The sequence below is a fragment of the Canis lupus genome, chromosome 24, assembly GCF_011100685.1.
Source record: "Canis lupus familiaris isolate Mischka breed German Shepherd chromosome 24, alternate assembly UU_Cfam_GSD_1.0, whole genome shotgun sequence".
Taxonomy (NCBI): domain Eukaryota; kingdom Metazoa; phylum Chordata; class Mammalia; order Carnivora; family Canidae; genus Canis; species Canis lupus.
Window position 1 is genome coordinate 19,609,684 of NC_049245.1, and position 21,346 is coordinate 19,631,029.

The window sequence follows — 21,346 nt, forward strand, 5'->3', positions numbered from 1 at the left end:
GAGCCCCCGGGGCCCCGGCTTTGGAAAAGGTGCTGGCTCTCATAAGCAGGCCAGCCGCCTCTTACACAGAAATCTTATGGAGAGAGGGTCAGGTAGGTGGAGAGCCAACAGAGCTCACCCCTATCCCCAGAGAGGACCCCAACAACAGCCCCAGTGAGGCCAGGAGTCCCAGAGGCCTGGGCCACTGGCTGGTGGCCTATCTGCTTTCCCTCCCTGATTAGGCAAACAGAGAGGAGGCTCGGACCTGGACCCAGATCTTGGCCCTACCACTTGCTACCCATGTGGCCCTGGGCAAGCTTCTTTGCCTTTCTGTGCCTCAGTTCCTTTACTCACAAATTGGGGATACTAATGAGATGCAGCTCAAAGGGTTGTCGTGAGGCCCCATCTGACATAGACATGAGCAGTGCCTAGAGCAGAACCTGTGCTAGAGAGTGTTCCGTAACAGAGAGCCGTCAGGAAGTACTGGGAAGCACAGGGGTCACATAGAAGGTCCTCACAGACGGTGTGTTTCTTGGGGCTCTCTGGCCGGAACTGGGGCAAGGGATGGGGAGAGGCTCCTAGGAAGCCCTGCTCTTCTCTGAGTGCAGGTCAAACGTACCAAACACAGAATCACTGGTGGGGCAGAAACCATCACCCCACTCATCCCAACACCTGCTGCTACAGGCCCCCCAGGCCCAGCGAGCCTCAGTGGGTCTTACTGGGGAGCTCTCAGCCCCTGACTCATGAGAGCTCACATCCCAATCTGCTCTGCCCAGAGACTTCAGTGGCTCTGATGGGCACCACTGTGTCCACTGGGCCTCTTTGCCAGGTATCCTCTGGGCACCTTAGTGAAGCACCCAGGTGAGGCATGGGAGCCCTAAGGATTCCCCCTTCACCGTCCTGGGAGGAATGAGTAGTTCCATTTTACAGATGAGGAGACAGAGGCTCAGAGCAGTAGAGTGACTCACCCCAGGCTGCAAGGTAAATGGTACAGCTGGGACCCACCTGTAGCTGTGCTCTAGTTACCTCCAATGAGCATTTATCGGCTCCTGCTATATACTGAGCTTTGGTGATACACGTGAGTAGGTCCTTACCTGCATCTCTCACAGGCTGGGACCAAGCAGAGGAGGAAGGAAGTCCTTCCCATGTGATGTGATGGGAGCTGCGGCAGCAGCTGACATTTCCCGAATATGCCAGGTGCACTCCCCAGGATGGTTCACATAGAGACTCGTTACCCCTCTCCACAGGTGGTGACATCACTTGGGTGGTGATGAACAGCCACCCTTGGTCCAGCACCTGTTTTGAAATGTGGGCAGTCTTGGGTTGAGTGGAAAGTGGAGTGGGGGCGGTTGGGAATGAGCCTTGTGATCCCTGGGCCTTTCTTCATGCGAGAATTTCCTGCCTTCACTCTTCTGAAAATGCAGACCAGCTAAAAGCTCCGGTGTCCCTTAACCACCACGATTGCACTGGCTGCATTTTCCATGATTGGATCTTTGGGACTCCATTTACCATATGAGGGTGAGTCTGTTAGCATTACTCCATCTCTGGATGAAGAACACCATGGCGCAGGGGTTCCAAGTAGGGAGGATTTGAACCTGGTACGTGGATGATGAGACCTTTTCCCCCACTCCTGCTTCCTGGTTCTCCAGGAAGGGAGGGAGGAGGGCAGGTTAGCAGGTGGGACATGGGCTAGAGTGGAAAGGAAGCAGGAGTCAAGCCTGAGAAGAGGGGAGAAGAGGGTGGAGGAGGGGACCGGGGTGTGGAGGGCTAGTCCAGGGCTTGCTGGGCGGCCGACTAGGCTGCAGGGCAGAGTGAGCGGGGAGCATCCACCAAGGCAGGTGGCGGTCTGTGAGCCCCACAAGTATTCTCCTGCAGGGTGGTGACGGCTGCTGCCTCTTGTCGACCAGATGATGCTCTGCTAGGAAAATGCAAGACAGGTCATGCCTTCCTCTGCCCAGAAACCCCTATGGCTCCCTGTTGCATGCAGAGAAAAGTCGAAGTCCTTGCAGTAGCCTGGAGGCCTTGCCTTGTTGGCCCCTGCCTCTGCCCTGACCTTGCCTTCATCCAGTCTCCCCTTGCCCAGGTGCTTCTGGAACGTGTCTATCTGCAAAGCTCTTCCCTGAGATATCGTGTGGTCCTCTCACTTTGCCAAACTCTTTTTTTAGGGAGGTCTTCCCTGACTACTCTTCTTCCCACCCCACTCCCCTTCCCCTTTCTTGGTTTAATTATTACTTCCCTTATCCTCATCCAGTATATCATGTATATTAATTATTTCTTTAGTGTGTGGCAGCCCTGTGATAACATCAGCTCTCTCAGAACCAGGATGTTGTCTACTTTGTTCACTGCCATGTCCCCAGAGCCTAAAATGATGCCTGGCACATAGTAGGTGCTCAATAAAGCAATTGTGGCATGAATATAAATAGCAGCAAGAATTATATTTCATCATTGTCAACCCTCTGCAAGTTACCTCCTCTGAGGCTCAGAGAAAACAAGGGACCCAAGGTCACACAGCAGGTAAGGGGGTGTGGTGGGTACCCAGCTCCACCGTAGGAAGGAAAGATTTATTGCCTGGCTGCTGGGGTGTAGTAAGTAGAGTCTCAGAGATCCAAAGACCTTAAAAAGCAACATAGTGCAATCACAGGGCTAGGGAACATCAAAGCTTTTAAGTGGTCTGCACTGTCACAAGAGTAAAGACGTGAAATTCACACTGCCCACCATCCCCAGAGAGACCCAGGGGCCACAGTGGTGCCATGCACCTGACTCACATTAACTCTGTCATTCTTCCCAACAACGTGCAGGATGGTTACTATTATTATCATCCCACTTTATAGATGGGAAAACTGAGGCTCAGATAAGCTAAGTAGTCCAAAGTCTCAGAGCTAGTACGTAGCCAGAGCCAGGATCTAAACCCAGGCATTCTGGCTGCGAAGCTCAGGCTATGCTGAGACCTTTCCCCCACTCCTGCTTCCTGGTTCTCCACTTGTTATGCTGCTTGGGCACGCCACCCCAGCCCCAGCTGCCCAGTTGTGCACTTTGGACATTATCTGGGGAGTCTTGGGCCAAATCCCTGGAACCTGTCTTGGGCAAGTACTCAGTGCAAGGAGTTAACATTTCGAGACGAGATCATAAACTGCTAAGGGAAAGCTTTTCCCCAGAAGCATATCAGGCATCCCACATCCACCTCCATAGGGAGACAAAGGTGAGAAGTCTGCTCCAAGGCTGCTCATGTAGCAAAAGCCTTCGGAGTGATGTTTCCTGATGTGTCTCCTCACCCCGACTGCAGTCCCAACCCCCCCATCCCATTGGTGCCCCGGGAATGGGGTTCCTTGAGAGAAGCGTTGGTTTCCCCCACTGCCTGCTTTGTTCCAGTTCTGCCTCCTGCGTGGACTCTGGGACCAACCAGGAACCAGAAAACGGACTCTGGAGGGGATGGCATAGGACAGCCCTGGCTAACATCTGCCCTCCCTCTGGGCACCTTCCCCAGCCCACAGGTATCGTTGTTAGCTCCTTTTACTCTGTATTTCCTGAGGAATTGCTGTGTGCCATGTGGCCTCACAGTCAGAACCCCACTGAAGCCTCAAACAATTCTGTGTATGTAGTCATTTTGCAAAGCAGCTAATCAATATTTATTGAGTACTTACTGTATGCCTGGCACTTAACTAGACCCTGGGATACAGCATAGAAGAAGAAGACAGACTAAGAACCTGGCTCTTGGGGAACTTAGGGTCCAGGCAGGTAAGACAGATAGATGGGGAAGGAGGCCATTGAGGCCAGAGTAGAATAAAGAGAAATGCAGAGGGGCTGTGCAAGCACAGAATCAATAAATCAATAAAAAATTAATAAATATCTTTGGTGGAATGAAAGCTCTGATACTCCGCAGGGTCATAGCTCTCAGGTATGACCTCCAAAGTACCATCCTATTTAGTGATCAGGGCGGGATGGTTGCTGTAACAAACAAGCCCAAACTCTCAGTGGTCAATTCAATAGTGTGTTTCTCACTCATGCTAAAACCCTGTGTGGGTCAACTCATCACAGTCATTGGGACACCTCTCCTACTACCCAGTGGCTCTGACATACTTTTAGGTGTTGGAGCTCCTTTCTGGATCTTTTGCCTCCCCCAGTGGAGGAGAAGAAAAGGTAGGACTAGGGCCATGTAGGAGATTTCATGGGCATGCTTGGAAGGGGCTCATGGCCATCTCACCTGGTCTGTTTGGGTACCCAGGTAGTGACCTAGCAGTGATGGAAGTACAGGGTCACGACCCAGGAACTTGCCTGATCTTCTCAGGGTGTATAGAAAGGGGGGCATGGATTCGGGTGGCCACCAGCTTCTGCCCAGTAGATGTCTGTTCCACTATGTTGGTCAGAATTCCGTCAGTTTCAATAGATAAGAAGCCAACTTGTACTTACTTAAGAAAGAAAGGGAATGTACTGGTTCTAAGGTAGGAAGGCAGTTTCAGGAATAGCTGGACAGAGGGATTCGACAGTCATCTTTTCTTTTCTTTTTTAAGATTTTATTTATTTATTCATAAGACAGAGAGAGAGAGAGAGAGAGAGAGAGGCAGAGACACAGGCAGAGGGAGAAGCAGGCTTCCTGCAAGGAGCCCAATATGGGACTCGATCCTGGATCCTGGGATCAGGCCCTAAGCCGAAGGCAGACTCTTAACTGCTGAGCCACCCAGGTGTCCTGACAGTCATCTTTTTGCTTTATCCTATAAGCCCACTCTCCACATGTAATAGGGAAGAGGGCCACTAACAAGCAGACTAAGACTCGTGTACCCCAAGATCAGCAATCTGGCCAGAGAAAGGGCTCCTTTCTCCTACATATCATATATCCATGTATATGTCCCTACATCAATAACAGAAAAATCACTTTGATCCTCCATGACGCCCATGACCACCCTTGTCTGAATGCTGTTAAAGGAAGCTCCAAGAAGTCCACATGATGTGGCCAAAGGATCATTTTTCCAACAACAGATTCAGACGGATATCATCAAGTCCACCACGGGGGCCTATGAGACCTTCCCATGAGCACTGATTGAGCATGTCACACAATCCTAGGTGTCAAACTAGATAGGGAACCTGAGAAAAAACAGTGGCTAATATCTTTATGAATAGCCAGTTTCTAGGATCCAGGTGCAGCCCTTGTGGTTCGATGATGTCTATGCAACTTTCCTTTCTCTCCCACTCAAGTTCAGAAACAGAGGGGCCGAGGAGCCTAGAGATGAAGTACAAATGTCAGCATATAGAAAGCCATCTAGAGAACGAGGCTTGGACATGCAGGCCCGTGGGACTGCTCGCATGGATCCACAGCACTGTTCTGCTCTGTCTCTCTGGTCACAGGTCGAGGGACACACACAGACCGTGTCCTTAGACCCCTGGGGCAGAGGCCATCTTCACAGGCAGACTGACAGGGAGCTCAACTCTTCCTTCCAACTCACAGTCAGGCAGTCAGTCCAGGACCGGAGATCCGATGACTCCCCTCCAGCCCTGGCGCACCGTGCACCCCGCTGGGGATGCAGAGGCCAGGTTCTGGGACCCCGGCAAGCACCAGTGAGCCGCCCCTAGTTGGGGGAGCTCCTGCGCCCCGAGAAAGCAGATAAAGTGTACAAAGGGTAGGGAAGCCAGAGAAAGAAACATGTTTGTTTTCTTTTCTTTTTGGAAAATGGGTATTTAAATAATACAATCCACGGTGAAATTTTTAAAAGAAAAAAACAGAAAAGAATTGTAAAAATGCAAGCCACCTTCAATTCTTCCATCTAGTGTTAAGTGTCGTTACATGTTGGTGTATATCCCTCGGGCCTTTGTGAGAGTGTGTGTTTAAACAAAATTAGAATCAAGCTTTATGCATAATTTCCTATCTTGCTTTCTTTAACGTTCTATATAAAGCACTTCAGCATGTCCACGAGGCTGTATGCAGCACGAGGGCAGGGGCAGGAACAGTGTGTGTGTGTGTGTGTGTGTGTGTGTGTGTGTGTGATGACTGCTGTATCCCTGGGGGCCTGACATGTGTGCTGTGCTCAAAAATATTGCCCCAAATAACAATAACAGGTCATCTTTACTAGGTGACTTCCAAGCATCACGAAGCAGCACCTAATGACATCCTCACAACGAGCCTGTGCAGTAGGCACTTCTATAAACCGCATCTCATTACAGAGGGGGAACTGAGGCCGGGAAAGGTGAAGTCACTCGCCCAAGGTCACACATCCATGCTACCTCTCTATGTGAATACTTCCCTGCATGTGCATATTCTCAAATGACGCATTTTCTTGCCACATTCCACATGGCATGGACTAGGGGATAGCTCTGCATCCCTGAGACCAGAGTCCCTCCATTCGGAAGGAAGGTCTGGCCCCTCCCGTGTGGGCCCCGAGGGCTGCTCTGGGGGCTCCTGCCCTGTATCTGATCAGTGTCCATCCAGCCAGCCCTAACCCGCCTGGATCCAGAGGGCGTCGGGTCCATCCCTACTTGGGGCATGTTGCCCTGTAGCGGCTGCCTCAGCTAGGGCGTCTGCCCATCCCCGCAGATGTCGGGGGTCCTTATGCCCACTTATTGTCTTGTAGAACTTCACTCGGGCATGAGATGAGACTGATGCCTTGTCCCTATCTCTTTGGTCCTTTTTTCCCCTTTTGGGGTGTTCTGGTCCTGAGTCTAGCTGCCAGCACAGGAGTCTGTGTGGGGACTTCCTCTGGCCACCGGAGCTGCTCTGCTCCTAAGCCTGCAGGTCAGCCGTGCCAGGGACCTGCTGCTTCCCGGGAACAGCCTCAGCCAATTAGTATAGACACTGGCATTTAAGTCCTCTGGGTACTTTGCCATCAGGGGCCACAACCCTAGACGCTGACTCTAGAGCAGCCCAGCAGAGCTCAGCTCCAGTGGCTTCTCACTAAACACCTAATGGCTTCCTCTCTTTTCTTTTCACTTCCCCACCTGCAATCAATGCTTCTGGGGATGGCCTCTCACATACATTTGAGCCCTTGGCTTGGGGTCTGCTTCTTAGGGAGCCCAAATTGAGACTCCTTTCTGCCCTGCAGCCACCAAACCCTTTAGACCACTCCCTGCTGCATAGCCCACAGTCTGTCTCCCCTCCATCCCCTCTGATCCATTCTCCACACTTGACCCCAGATCATCTCTTAAAATATGTTTTGTCCACCCCCCATACTTTGCTGGTTTGCCCTTGCCTCCAAGCAGAAGTCCTCAGCATAGTGATCTAGGCTCTATGTGCTTATACCCACCCCCTGACCTCTCTAGCATTCCACTGAGGCAGAGCCTACGTCCTGTGTGTGGGCCCCACCAACCGGTCTCCCATGTCTCTGCCTTTGCACTTCCATTCCACCTGCCTGGCATGCCCTTTCCTATGTTTGGTACTCAGAAAACTTCTGCTCATCAGCAAGACCCATCTCAGAAGTCACCTCCTCTCTGAAGCCTTCCCAGACCACCCTAGATATTGAAACCTCTTCCTTCTTTTGTGCCCTATTTGTGTACATGATCCGCCCCTTTTATCCAAGACTTGTCTTCTCTTATTGCAATGATCTATTGTTTTTTTTTAATGTTTTATTATTATTTTTAAGTGAGCTCAGTGCTGGAAGCCCAGTGTGGGGCTTGAATTCATGACCCTGAGCTGATATCAAGGGGCAGACACTCGACCTGCCTGAGCCACCCAGGCGCCCCTGCAATGATCTCTTTATATGTCTGTCTCCCCCACAGGACTTTGGACTTCTGGAATGTGGGCTTAGTCTTCTTTGGCTCTTTCACCCAGTGCCCGGCACTGACCCTGGGACAAATTAGGTTTGCAGTGAATACAGGTGTTCCTTGCTAGCCAGACTCTTAGTAGACTCTCCTGTCTACTCAAAACTTAGGAACCAAATATATTAGGAAACATGGCCTCCCTCAAGATTCTGAACCCAATGTCTAACATTCCCTTACCCAAACTCAGGAGTGGTGTGGATTTGGGTGACAAGAGGCACTTGCATACGAATGAATGAATTGCTTGATGAATAAGGGAGTTCAAGGCTGAGAACATTCATCCACTCTGGGCACAGACCTGCGTGAAGTTGGTAGAGAGGAGGGAAGGAGGGAACATGGAGATGCCAAGCCAGAGCCAAGAAAGTTGTTTTGCTTTGGAATATATTATTTTTGCAGGTTGCTATAGTTACCGCTGTGAAATTAAAAATTAAAACCTTGTGAAAGAGAGAGGGTTGACTGAGATGAGGCAGTTCCTTGACAGGCTGAGTTATTTATCTTTTCCCCATGTAACATCTGGTTATGTGCTTGCAAATTTATTTTTAATTCAGGGCTCTAAAAAGGATTTCGCGGTGGTGCAAGGTGCCCGGATGATCAGCTCGGAAGGGGAAGGTGAAAGGGGTGGTATCCCAGGGCGACTGGTGACCTCCAGCTTGTCCCCTGGAACCTTGCTCCGGCTTCTGACACAACCTCTAGGAACCAGGGGCTTGCTCGAAGGCGTTCTGGATCCCCTACCCGTCAAAAGGCAACTGTAACCATGGTTCCCAGATGCTGAGCCAGGATGGGGGCTGCTCACTGTGGGTTCCTGTGGTTCTCTGAGCATGAGGACAAGCACGGCTGGAAGAGGGGGGATGCTTTGTGTTTCTCTGTCTCCAGATTGTCCCTGAACCCATGTGACCCTCTGTCTTCTGGGATCTTCCTGACCCCTTAATGTGACATCTAGAAAGGCAATGAGTGGTTCTGTGAAGACAGCACCAGCTGGAGTTAGGAGGTGTGCCCTCGCTGGCTCTGTGACCTTGGGAAACCCCCTTCCCTCTCTGTTCCTTGTTCTCCCAACTCATCAGAGCTGGAGTTGGCTTCTGAGATAACCTCTCAAGCCCTTATTCTAGGAGTCTGAGTGAGTCCAGGGAGTCACCAGGCTTTATCTGTGCCTGTTTTTGTGTTTTTGCCTGATCACGTGTGGTGGCCAGCTGGGAGCCGAGGACAGGCTACCCGGTGGGGCTCAGATGTCACCTCCGCAGCGAGATGTTCCCTCAACAGCCAGTTTGGAATGGTCCTTTCTCCCTACCTTCTCCTAGCATCCACACCTGAGGGCACAGTACACTCTTGCCTGTCCTCCGTCTTCCCTTTGAGATGGAAACTCCACAAGGCAGGACTTGTACGTATCTCATTCACAAAAGGACCGGCACTCTGTAGGACTTCATGGATTTTGTCCAGCGAATGAATGAATGGCTGGGTGAACAAGGGCATGAGTTGAAGGAAACAGTCACTGGGAGGTCCCTGCTAAACTCCAGATGAGACTAGGACAAGTTAGGAGACTTTGGGACAGAGGGAAAATGAATGAGACAAAAAGCTTGCAGGGTAGGAATTATGACTGTCAAAGGCAACTTTGGAGGAAGATATAAATTCCCTCAAAAGATCTGGCACATGTGTGTACAGCAAACGGGGGAATCTTCTCTGCTGTGGTAACAATGATCACACAAGGTGGGTGATGGAAAAGAATTGTATATATAAAGCCTCAATTCTCTTATAATAACAAAAGTCATAACAACCAGGAGTGAAGTCCTTACTAATATGGGCCACGATGCTGTACTCCAACCTTTACAAAAGCCCCACTGTGAGAGCAAGGCTTGGTTTGTTATTTTCACTGCTGTATCCCAAGTGCCTGGAGCACGGTAGGAACCCAATACACATTCATGGGATGAATCAATCTCCATTTCATACTCAAGGGACCTGAACAGAAAGGGTAAATGACTTGTCCAAGGACACACAGCTAGCCAATAACAAAACCAAGATATAAGCCAGGTCTGTTTCACTCTGTCCATGTTGAGAAATGAGATCTTATCTGGTGGCTTCTTCAAACCACTGAACCACTGCCTCCCCGCAGTTCCCCTGGAGAAATGACCACCTCCCGCCCCTACCCATCACCTACCCTCACAACTTCCTCTGCTTAGCTCGAAGTCTGAAAGACCTTGAGCTGGATGGGATGGAAATCAGGCCAAGAGGTTTGAGCCCTCAAAACTGCAAACTCTGCCCAGGCCGTGGTGTCTTTGAAGCATCCTGGCTCGTGTCGTACTCTGCTATGCCTGATGGGGCTGGTGTGGGAGGACCAGGGAACATTTTGTGGGCAGACAGATTCCAAACTTCTTGACAGGTCTGGACTCATTACCCAGGCTCCCGCACGGGTGAGCTCCAAAAAACCATGGCTGAAGCCCTGGGCCTGTGTTCAGCGGGGATGAATAATTAAAGAACCATCAGGCGCCAACAGCTTGACGAGGGGGTTGTTGTGTAGCTGGCAATGCTGTGTCCCAGCCCAACTCTGCTTTTGGGTGGAGGCCTTTTATTTCTGATGGTTGTTCTGTGGCGCCCAGAGCAACAAATGCTGATGGCAGAGGGACCTGCTTTGATTGTTCTGGTGACAGAAGACATACCTTGAGGGGGCCATTGCAACCAGACTGACCAAGGTTCAAAACTTGTTGCCTCTGGGACATGGGTGGCTGGGTGATCTTGGGGAAGTCTCTACTTAGTTTTTTTTTTTTTTTTTCTTTTAAGATTTATTTATTTATTTATTTATTTATTCATTCATTCATTCATGCATGCATGCATGAGAGACACAGGCAGAGGGAGAAGCAGGCTCCCCAAGGGGAGCCCAATGCAGGACCCGATCCCAGGACTCGAGGATCATGCCCTGAGCTGAAGGCAGACGCTCAGCTACTGAGCCACCCAGGCGTCCCTCTACTTAGTTCTTTGTTTCTTCTGTAAAATCAATCCCTACTGTGCAGGGTCACTGAGGGGTGGAGTTAGATAATGTTAACTGTAAAGAGCTTTACAAAGGTGAGGGGTGGTATCAAGAGGAACACATCTGCTGGCTTGCTTCTTGTCTGCCTCTCCGCGAGACCTGGCTAGCTTTGTCCACCTGTGAGCACCTGAACCTTGGCATGCCCTCAATTAATATTTGTTTAGTAGTCAAACGAAGGGTAGAGATATCAGATAATTGTGGGCCAAGTCAAATGTGGTGCCTGGAGGTCCAAGTTTCTGGATACTTGGTACCCTGGAATTTTCACGTCAGTGGGTTCAGGGCAAGACTCCATTCCTTACAATTCTCCTGCACGTTCACACCAGGTGGTCTGGTGGCTGGTGACAGTGTGGCCTGAGGGGCAATTAATTGCTCAGGAGTCTTTTCTGAGCTCTGTTCCAGGCAGAGGCCTAATGCTGTTGCATTTGGGGAGAGACAGGAAGGGGAAAGGGGTGACCCCTGGGAGGCGGTGGGATTCCATAGAGCATGGGCTTGGAGTCACGCAGGCCTGCGGGGCCATCTCATTCCCACCATCAGCAAAGTTAGTAATACATTCAGCAGCAAATAACAGGAACCCTGCTATCGAGGCAGAACCTGGTTGGTGCTCGCTGTACTACACGGCAAGAAGTCCAGGGTAGGTCCCCCGGAACCAGCTCTTGCTGATGCCGCAGAGACCGGGGCTCTATTCGCCAGTGTCTTTGCCATCTTCAGCATGTAGCCCTTTGTCCTCATTCCTGGTGCCTCAAAGTTCCAAGATGACTGCCAGGTCTCATGCATTGCATCTTTGTTCCACGGAGGGAGAAGGGAAAGGAGTAAGTACAAAAGAAAAGGCTTTCTTGTTGTGGAGAAATACAGTCTCTGAGGCATCTCCCTTAATCTCATTGATCATATCAGTGTCGCCTGCTACTCATGGCCACAAGGGAATCTGGAAAAATCAGTTGTTTGGCTTTTCTGAAGCTAGTGTGAGAGGAATATTAGCTGTGTGGAAGGCAGCTGCCCACACATGGTTTCTATAGCTCTACAGTGGTTCCCCAAACGCTAATGTCCCCTTTACCCGTGTTTGCTAATGCTTGAACTTCCAGAAAGAAGATCCTTTTCCCACTGACAAAGTAGCTGTCAAGTCATGGGGTGTGTGATCCCCACCCGACCAAGTACCAGCTGCATGCCAGGCACGTTCTGTAACCTAGATGTGCCTCATCTGTGGAATGGGGAGCATGATCCTTCCCCGTGGGGTTGTTTTACGAGGACTTCGAGTTGTGCCTGCCCTATAGCTGGCATTCAAACACATGTAGTTCATAAATTGTTGTTGTTCTTATGATACGCTTAGATAACCCCACTGCCCCTCTCTCGGCTGGTGTCCCCTCCGTAAAGTGAGGGTCTGGAACCCGATGGTCTCTGCAGGCCTCTCCTGGTGGGATTCAGACCGAATCCTATCAGACAGGACATCTTGGGCAGCCTGTGACCATGCCTTCCCCGAGAGCCAGTCCCAGTGCGGAGGGCAGCAGGGTCCTGGTGGGGGTGGTGGGGGAGTCTGAGTGCTGCCCTAGGTTTGCCAAATGTAGGTTCCTCCCTCCCAGGCTTGGCAAGTGGTGCCAGGCAGGGCCTTTCTCTGTCTCTGAGAGGCCTGTGCTGCCTCCCCGCCCCCCCTCCCACCTCAACCTTCTCTCTTCTTGCCACCCTTCTTTCCTTCTCTAAATATCACTTCCTCTTGCTAACTTTCCAGCAGGCCACAACTGTTCTCAGAAGCCAATTTCCTGCCATGGGAGGCCCTGCTTTGTGGAAGGAGTGATGAAGAGGCTCTCAGGGCCCCTCTGTGACCTGGTGTTTGTTTTTTTCCCCCTGGAAATGGGGCTGAGAAGCCCCTCTGCCTTGTCAAGGGAACTTGTCCCTAACTGGCTGGTGCCCTGAGCAAGCTCCCATTTCTCTCTGGACCTCAGTTTCTCCATCTGTAAAATGTGGCTGCTGAACATCATCGTTTTGAGAACACTGAATAGACCAGATTTTGATGGCAGGGAGCATTTCTGAGCCTGTGAGGTGGGGGATCTGCAGTGGCATAGGCTGTGGTTGGCACATCAGCCACGCAGACCCTTGATGTGGTACTGAGATTGTCACAGGAAGGGGGCAGATTCGACAGGGCTCCCCCACTTCCTCGGGCAAGCAGCTTTTCTTTGATCTATTTCTTATATCGTCATCCACGAAAGTTTGGCTAGGAAGATCGGACTCCAAAGTTAAAATCAAAAGTTTGAAAGCCAATGCTTTAAACTTATATGCTATAAACTTGCCATGTGCCAGATACTCTGCTAAATACTCTTCCCACATATTAATTTGTGTAATCTTACAGCCATGCAATGAGAGGGCCTATTACTAGTTCTGTTCTAAATGCAAGGACACAGAGCTAAAAGAAGCTTAGTAACCTGCCCAAGGTCAGAGAGCAAAGGAGGTAGGCTTTGAACCTAGGCAGTCTGACTCCTCACTTCTATTTTCTCCCCAAGAAAGCTGCTGCTTTAGCTCATACTCTGTCTCCCCATCTGGTGTTGGAAACTCTGCTACAGCATTCCCCTGAATTCATTGTCCTGCCTTAGCTTGCACACCTGCAAGCACGGGGAGCTTACTACCTCCCTGGGGATTGGTAGTCACCTGGACCAATTTAAAAACTCTAGCCCAAGTTTGTGGACTCCTTAATAAGTCCGCAGGGCTCAGAATGGTTTCCTGGGAAACAAGAGCAATTCACTCAGCCCCCAGGGATCTGCTGTGGCCTGGACTGCAGATGGAGAAATTTAGAAGGAGCCAACGTGCCTCATGTTCAGGGGCCAAGGGACAGGGTGTGGGGTGGACATCGGAGTGATGCCTCAGAGACTGTGCTCTAGGTAATTTCCCTTGCTGGCCTTGAATCTCGTCTCTGGAAAATGACACTTACAATACAGCCTTGTCTGTAAGGCTGCCATGAGGCTTAAACCGGAGAGTCCACATTAGGTGCCCGGCTTGTAGGTTGCATGGAAACACTGTTAGCTGGTATCTTGGCATCATCCTCCTTGCTACCACCATCTACAGCATCTGTCTTCTTACTCTGGAATTTAGCAATCACCTTGGTCAGTGACTTGATCATAGACCTAATGAGGTCAGGAACTTGATTCTTGGGTCTAAACAGTCCTCTTTGGCACACAAGGATACAGAGTCCCAGAGAAGGGTAGGGTCTTCTGTAAAGCCTGAGGCTAGTCAGTGGCAGAAGGAAACAGTCCCATGGTGCTCTCAGGGTCCCAAAGTGAGAGGCAGTTGGTCAGTCCCATTTGACTCTCTTGGAAATGTGAAGTCAGAAATCAGAAGCAGACCCAGTGGGATGGGGAGGCTGGCTCATGGGCACTTGGTTCTAGAAACAGCAGGGAGTTACCTCTAGAAGCACAGCATAGGTGAGTTGACCAGGTGTCCAAATCCAAACACTTAGATGTGTTGTCTGTCTAGGGATTTCTATGCTCCACCTGGGTGTGAGGCACAGTTGGGAGGGGTGTAGCCAGACTGGGCAGCAACCGTAGACTTTCTGGAATATGTTTAGGTGGCTTGGGGACACAAGGGGCAAGACACCTGGGACTCAGGAAGTACATGTAGGCTTGAATCCCAGCTTTTCCACTAACTTGCTGGTGACCACTCTGAGCCTGTCTCCTCATCTAGAAGAGAGTTTGTTGAAAAGATTAAATGTGACAATAACAGCTGACTAGCTAGAAACCTGGGATTTATTTTAACTATATTTTAAAATGAGGAGATTTGCGATCCAAATCCAGTTTGCTTCTGTCTTTCAAGTAATCAGGAAGATCCAGCCACCTTGAACTGCTTTCTCAAGATGTTGAGCTGAGCATCTCGGACCTAGAACTGGGCAGAGGAGCATGTGCTCTCAGGTTTGTCAATCCATCCCTTGACTGCAGGCAGGCCAGAGGTCAGCTGGTCCAGCCCTCCACCCCAGCAAACCTGCCCCGGGCCACCGAGTCAGCTGCCGGGTTCGAGGAGGAGAGATCCCTGGGAGAAGGAAATCCCCCCACTCCTGGAGGTGTTTGCTCAGGGCTGCTACAGGATGAATATTTCCTTTCATAATGTGGCTAATCATTTTCCCCTCCAGGCAGGAATGCAGGCTGTCCCAAGCTCCTGTAGCAGCGGTGCCCTGTGGGCTCTTAATCAATGTTACATGGTAATTAATAATAGATCCTCCGGCTCCAGCGCCATCATTCCCAGCTCTCCTCTCCCTCTGACAAGCTGGCATCTTCCCCTTCAGATGAGGCCAAAATCAAAGGCCTCAAATGTGAGCCAAACACTTTTCCTCCAGGAGCTTGTGGGGAAGAACCAGGAAAGCTGGAGCCCCTGCCAGGTCGGGTACTGGAGGAGATTCTCACTCTGCCCTCACTAAGACCCTACTGAATGACTAGCCCATCTTTAGGGACGGAGCAACAGTCAGGGGCTTCTGTTCACTGATCCCTGGGTTCTGACACTCTAGGCACACACTGTTGTGACTCAATCGGTCTGCAGCTGACAGAGATTCAACATGTCTAACAAGTTCCCAATGCTGCTGCTGATCCAGGGACTGGACTTTGAGAACCGCTGATTTATTTAACTAATTCTCATCCAGAGCAAGTTAGTGCCAGACACAGGGTATACAGCTATGAATAATGCAAATATAGCACTGCCCTCTCATTGGGTGGCATCCACCTAGCACATCATCACGTGGTGGGTAGGGAAGTAAGCTCTAGAATTCAGGTTCTTCTGGTGATGCAATGATTCTGGGCAATGCAGCTGACTCTTTGGGGCCTCAGCCTCTGCAGCTGTCTAATGGAAATAGGTCTACCTCCTGCCTCAGATGGTCCACTTGAGGGTTAAATGAAGAATGTAAAAATATGTGCTCAGAAATGTTAGTTATAGTAATAATAACGTGCCATTAATAATTATGCTATTATTATTGTCGTTGGGTCATTGTCCAAGCTCATATAGCTAGGTCCTGAGGGGATTGGGATTCGTTTATTTACTCACTAATTCATTTGACACTTGGGTCTTAAACACCAGGTATGCACCAAGTGTTGGAAACACAGGTGAACCCCAAAGCTGAACTCCCTACTATCACAGAGCCCACTGTTTTGTCATTAGCAAATACATACAGAAGACAGGTGGTAAGTGCTATGAAGAGAAATCAAGCAGGGTAGGGCAGGGCATAGATATTGGGGTTGGAGTTATGGACAAGTGATGCTCTTTTATGTAGAGGAGTCAACTGAGGCCCCTCTGGTAAGGGGAGTTTGGAGCAGAGCCAACTGGGGAGTTAGAATAAGCCAGTAGAGGTCAGTGGGGCATTTCAGTCAGAGGGCACAGCGTATGCAAAGGCAAGGTAAGGTTTGTGCATGTATCTCATCTGGATGTCTGATGGCATTGTCTCTCTCCTCTCCTCTCCCATCCCCTCCCTCCCATCCCCTCCTTCCCTTCCCCTCCTCTCCCTTCTCCTTCCTCCCTTCCCCTCCTCCTCTTTCCCCTCCCCCTCCTGTCTTTTCCTCCCTTCCCTTCCCTTCTCCCCTCCCTCCCCTCCCCTTTGCTGGAGGACCAGAGGTGCCACATCCTTGTGTCCCAGCACTGTCTGGCCTGGTCATAGGCACCACCAGCTTCCAACTTGGCTGGGCCCTCAGTGACCTTGCACAAATCACTTCCCTCTCTGAGCCCCATTTGACTTAACTGCAAACTGGGGACAATCATCTCACACCTCAGGCTGTGCCCAGGGGCAGAGGAGCTCTAGGTTGGGAAACTGACTTGAAAGCTGGACCTTTAGTAGATGCTCAGGGAATGGGGGTCATCACTACTATTCCCCCTCCCCTGTCCCCACCTCCACCCGCCCAGCTCAGTGAGACCCAGGAATCCAGGTGGAAGCTCAGGCCCAGAATTCTCACTTAGCCAGGGACCGCATCTTATTTGCATAGATTTGCATAAGGCCTGGAATGGTGCGTACCTCCTCTTGTCTTTAGTTCCTGTAAGCTTACGTCAGCATTTAAAAATAGGGTGTTGATCTTCCCCTTTCCCCACCACTCCCTTTGCCTGTTGAAAGAATTTCAAGCTATTAATCAAATATGCCAGGTTTGGAAGCTTGTTTTTATTTTGGCCCAGTGCAGAAAGGGTCACCGGCTCTCGGAAGCCCTTGATTATCTGCTTTACTGGAGGGGAGATGACAGCAATGATCTCATGCAGTGGAGGGTCCTGGAAGCTTTTAAAAGAAGAGTCAATTTTGTTCTTTCTACTTACAAAAGTAGAACATATAGGCAAAATGGGAAAATAGAGAACAGCAGGAAAAATCCGCCCCCTGCCCCAAAGTAGTCAGAGTAACCCCAACCAGGCACAACTGCTGTTAACATCTCAGTCTATTTCTTTCCTCACTGGTGCAATCTTTGTGTAACTGAGATTATACCATATATATAAGATGGTGTGGCTGGCTTTCTTAGTAACAAACATTATGTGTATTTCCCTTTGCTATTACCAACTTTGTAAGCATCATTTTCACATCCGTGTAATATTCCATCAAACAGTTTCTTAATCTTTCCCTTGTGTTAAGGCATTTAGATTTGTTTTGTTTTTTGGCTATGGTATATCTGGCTGTGATGATAATGTTTGTGTTCTTGGCTTTTTCTCTTCTTATTTTGGAGTATTTTCTCAGGAGAGACCCCAGAATGACTGGGACGGAAAGGGGAGTTTGTTTAGGGCTCTGGATAGATTTTTCTGAACCCCAACGATATCTGGAATGAAGGATGTGCTTTTGTGTTGGCGTTGCTAAAGGCCTCTGAAATCAGTCCTACAACAGCCCTGGGACACCCTGAGATGGGGGCAAAAGAGGCAGTGGCTGCCTTCTGCAGCCTGCCATTTGGCATGTGGCTCCTGGTACCCTGCTCGAACAGGGAGCACTCGACCCCCTGCTGAAGTGGATAAAGGCTTGGATAATCTGCTTTCTCACAAACATCCAGGGGGCAGTCTGTGTTTAAGAAGTCTTTGGGATTCAATGAAACATGAACCATGCCTTCCAGGCTGTGTCTCTTGCCCACACAAGTCCAAGTTTGCAAAAAACAGCTCGGCCTTGTGTCAGTTAGAAATGCCTTTGGCTTAAACAAATACGAATTTCTAATTTCGTACTGAAGATAGCAGTCCAGGGCCTACGCAGCTGCCTGGCGATGCTGTCTAGGCCTTGGGACCTGTCCTTCTGTCCTGCCATCTCTAGCATGGTGGTGTTAGCTTTCACAGTTGCTGCCTCATGGTCCCATGATGGCTGCTGCGCCTCTAAGGCATCAGATCCTCATTCTGGGTTTGATGAAGAAGGAATGGTAACAGGGCAAAAGGGCATACCAGCCTGGTCTGTTCTTTATATCAGAAAGGCGAAAGTTTTGCTAGAAGCCCCACCCAGCAGGTATTTGTTTGCATCTCATTAGCGAAACAAGTCTTACAGCCATTCCTGAACCAACTGTGAGTGAAGAGGATTACATGGCTTTTGGACAAATCAAGATTTACATGCAGGGCTCTGGAAGGGCCCTAACCATCCTCAGGATCTTAGCAGGAAGAAATGGGGTGGGGGTAGGTGGGATGAGGGGACATCGCCATAGGCTTTGTAGAAAACACGACGACTTCATCCTTGGTGGGCTTTCCAGGCGTTCCTCTTGCCCGGTGATTGGCTCAGGGATGAGCACTGAATCTAAATAGGGCCAGGACTTGCAGTCCATAGAAAAGGCTTCTCTTGCTCTGTGAAGTGTGTGCTCAAATGGGGTGGCCAGAACTCCTGCAGCCATTTGTTGCCATGAGGAAAGTCAGACGCGAGGGGATTCCCCAGCAACGGGGCTGAGCCCTTGATGTAACTGTACCTGAGGCCCTCATGGCTTCGAGACTTTTCAGTCACAAAAGCTAGCACACTCTTTTTGTTGTATAGACTAGCTCGATTGAGGTTTTTGATGTAACACACAGCCTGCTAACCAATAGACATGCAAACAGGAACTTGGAAAAAAAGTGTGTGGTTAAAAAGTCTGAAGAACCAGATCAGGCAAAGTTTGACAAACTTTTTTTCGCCTGAGTGAGATTTTTTATGTGCTAATATGTAACGCGAAGCTTCACAAGGGGGACGATCTTACACAGAATTTCCAAGACCTATGTCCCCAGAATCCTTTTATCGGTGGACATGGGACATTACTGAGAAATGCTGTCAAGCCTACCCTTGACCCCAACAACCTTGGCTTTTAACTTGCGATGAGACACAACAGTCAATGTAGACAGTGTGGGGGGAAGAGTTGAGAGAGGGTGAAGGTTTCAGTTCCCCAAATTTCTCCTCAAACCGTCTGTGAGTTTCCTCCTAAGGGAGGCCCAAAGTTGAGCAGGGTAGACACAAATGCCCATTGGAATTGGGTGCAAAGGACATTCTGAGAATGAGAGCCTCTGCTGGGCAAGGGAGGTAGAGATGACCCGGCTCCTGTCCTAGGGGTGCTCTCTGCCCTTCCAGGTAGCTTCAGGGGAGGGGGACAAAGACCATTGTTGTCTGGCCTGTGAAAGGGGATAGAATCAGATTGTCAGTGAGGCGCTTGTCAGCTATCTCTAGGCCACAGGTAGGGGTTGAGTGGAGGATGAGCCTTGGTGAGCACTTACGCAGTGCCAGCCCTCCTGTGGCATCCTGGAGAGAGTGAGATGAATAAGACACTTAACCCTGCCCTCTAGGAAGCCATGGTCTATAGGTGGTTGTGTGTGTGTGTGTGTGTGTGTGTGTGTATGTGTGTGTGTGTGGTGTATAACATGAACAGGCAATTGGAGATGAAAAAAAAATAGGTTTTAACCTATTTATTCACCTCTTTCTTTCTTTCTTTCTTTCTTTCTTTCTTTCTTTCTTTCTTTCTTTCTTTTCTTTCTTCTTTCTTTCTTTCTTTCTTTCTTTCTTTCTCTCTCTCTCTCTTTCTTTCTTTCTTTCTTCTTTCTCTCTCTCTCTTTTTCTTTCTTTTTTTAAGATTTTATTTATTTCTTTGAGAGAGAGAGAGAACCCAAGAAGGGGAAGGGGTAGAGGGAGAGGGAAAGGAAGAAGCAGACTCCTGCTGAACAGGGAGCCTGACAACATGAGGCTCAATCAGGACTTGGGCCAAAGGCAGACACTTCACCAACTGAGCCAGCCAGGCGTCCCTGTTCACATCTTTCTAGTTACAATTAGTCCTAGGATGCCATGATCCCAAGGCTGGATCTGGGCTCAGTAGCAAAGCGTGTCCTGATTGCTTAGTGAGGTCTGCCATGGCCAGTGGGGAGGGGCATGTGTGCCCTATTCATCCTTGTAATGCAGTGTGAATCAATGAAGAGGAGGGCACACTGGGGCTGTGGGAGCCAGAAGCAGCAGCCAGCCAGCAGGTGGTTAAGGAAGGCCCTTCTGGAGAGGAGAGCATTGATGTTGGACGTGATGGATGGAATGGAAGTTTGCCCGATATCTAAAGGTAGGAAGAGGACTCCATGCTGTTGTATTTTTCAGAAAGGCCCCTCTGCTGTTCTGAGTGGGGTGGATGGAAAAGGATGGGATGGATGCAGAGGCCCCAGCAAGGAGCCCTTGGGAGCCAGCCAGGTGGAGGGCAGGGGCCCTGAGCAGAGCTTGGGCAGTGCAGTGCAGTGCAGTGCAGGAGAGGGAGGGGTGGGGAATCTTGCAGGAGGTGGGTTGTCTAGGAGAGGGTGCTTCCTCTCCCCAGAAGGACTCAGCGGGCAAGATGGGGCCACCTGGTGCTGCAGGGACCAGCTTCTCCAGTCGAATCTGCTGTTGACCTTTGCTGATTGGGAGTAAACAAATGATTCAACCTCACAGCGGAGGGGCTGACAGAGCAGACCTGGGCCTGCCACCTGTCCTGGGCTGCCTGGGAGCCAGGAGCCTGCCCCACCTTCCAGAGATGGAAGGTCACTGGTAGCTCGCCACCTAGCAGGATCAATGAGATTCCCCCAACAGGAGGGGCCAGGTGGGCAGCTTCTCTGGGTGGGGGTCCCTCACAAAGCTTCCTAGGTGTTGATTAGCCCTAATAACAGCAATGGTAGCAATTACGATTCTCCCAACATCAGCCCCATCTTCAAAGTGCACCCCAAATCCCAAACCTGCCATGGCCTCCACTGCCATTACCTCCACTCCAGGTGCCATAATTGTACCTAGAAGTCTCTGGGACACTTCCCACTGGCCTCCCTGTTTCACCTGGTCCCCTCCTGTCTGTTCTCCACATAATAATCAGACGGATCCCATTGAAACAGAAGTTTTGTCATGTGAGTCCTCTGGCTAAAATCTTCCAAAGTCTCCCATTTCCTTCACAGTTGAAGTCAAAATCCTTACATGATCATCTGCCTCCGGCCTGGTGGCTCTCATCTCCCCATTTACCTCTCTGACCTTATTTTCCATTCTTGATCACTCAGTTCTGGCTACCCTGGCCTTCCAGATGTCCCACTAATGCTGTGAGCACTCATGCTCCAGGACCTTTGCACCAGCTGCTCTTCTGCCCCGAATGCTCTTCCAGATAATCACAAGGTTCCTTCCATTACTTCCAGTCTTTGCTCAAATCACCTTATTGAGGCCTTTCCCAAATACCCTTCTAAAAGTGCATCTCCCCTTCTCTCCCTGACGCCCTT

The 21,346-nt window shown here is 50.1% G+C and overlaps 1 long non-coding RNA gene across 3 annotated transcripts in view; it reads left to right on the plus strand.

Annotated features, from left to right (window-relative positions):
* The window catches only part of LOC102156897, a 78,864-nt gene that overhangs the window by 7,701 nt on the left and 49,817 nt on the right, over positions 1-21,346 (plus strand). The window contains exons 1-2 of one of the 3 annotated variants that reach the window (XR_005377692.1): positions 15,920-16,091; positions 20,037-20,184. The exons of the other annotated variants lie outside the window; for them this stretch is intronic. This is a non-coding gene — a long non-coding RNA (uncharacterized LOC102156897). Of the gene's footprint in view, positions 1-15,919; positions 16,092-20,036; positions 20,185-21,346 lie in introns of those variants that run through there. 3 annotated transcript variants of the gene reach the window in all.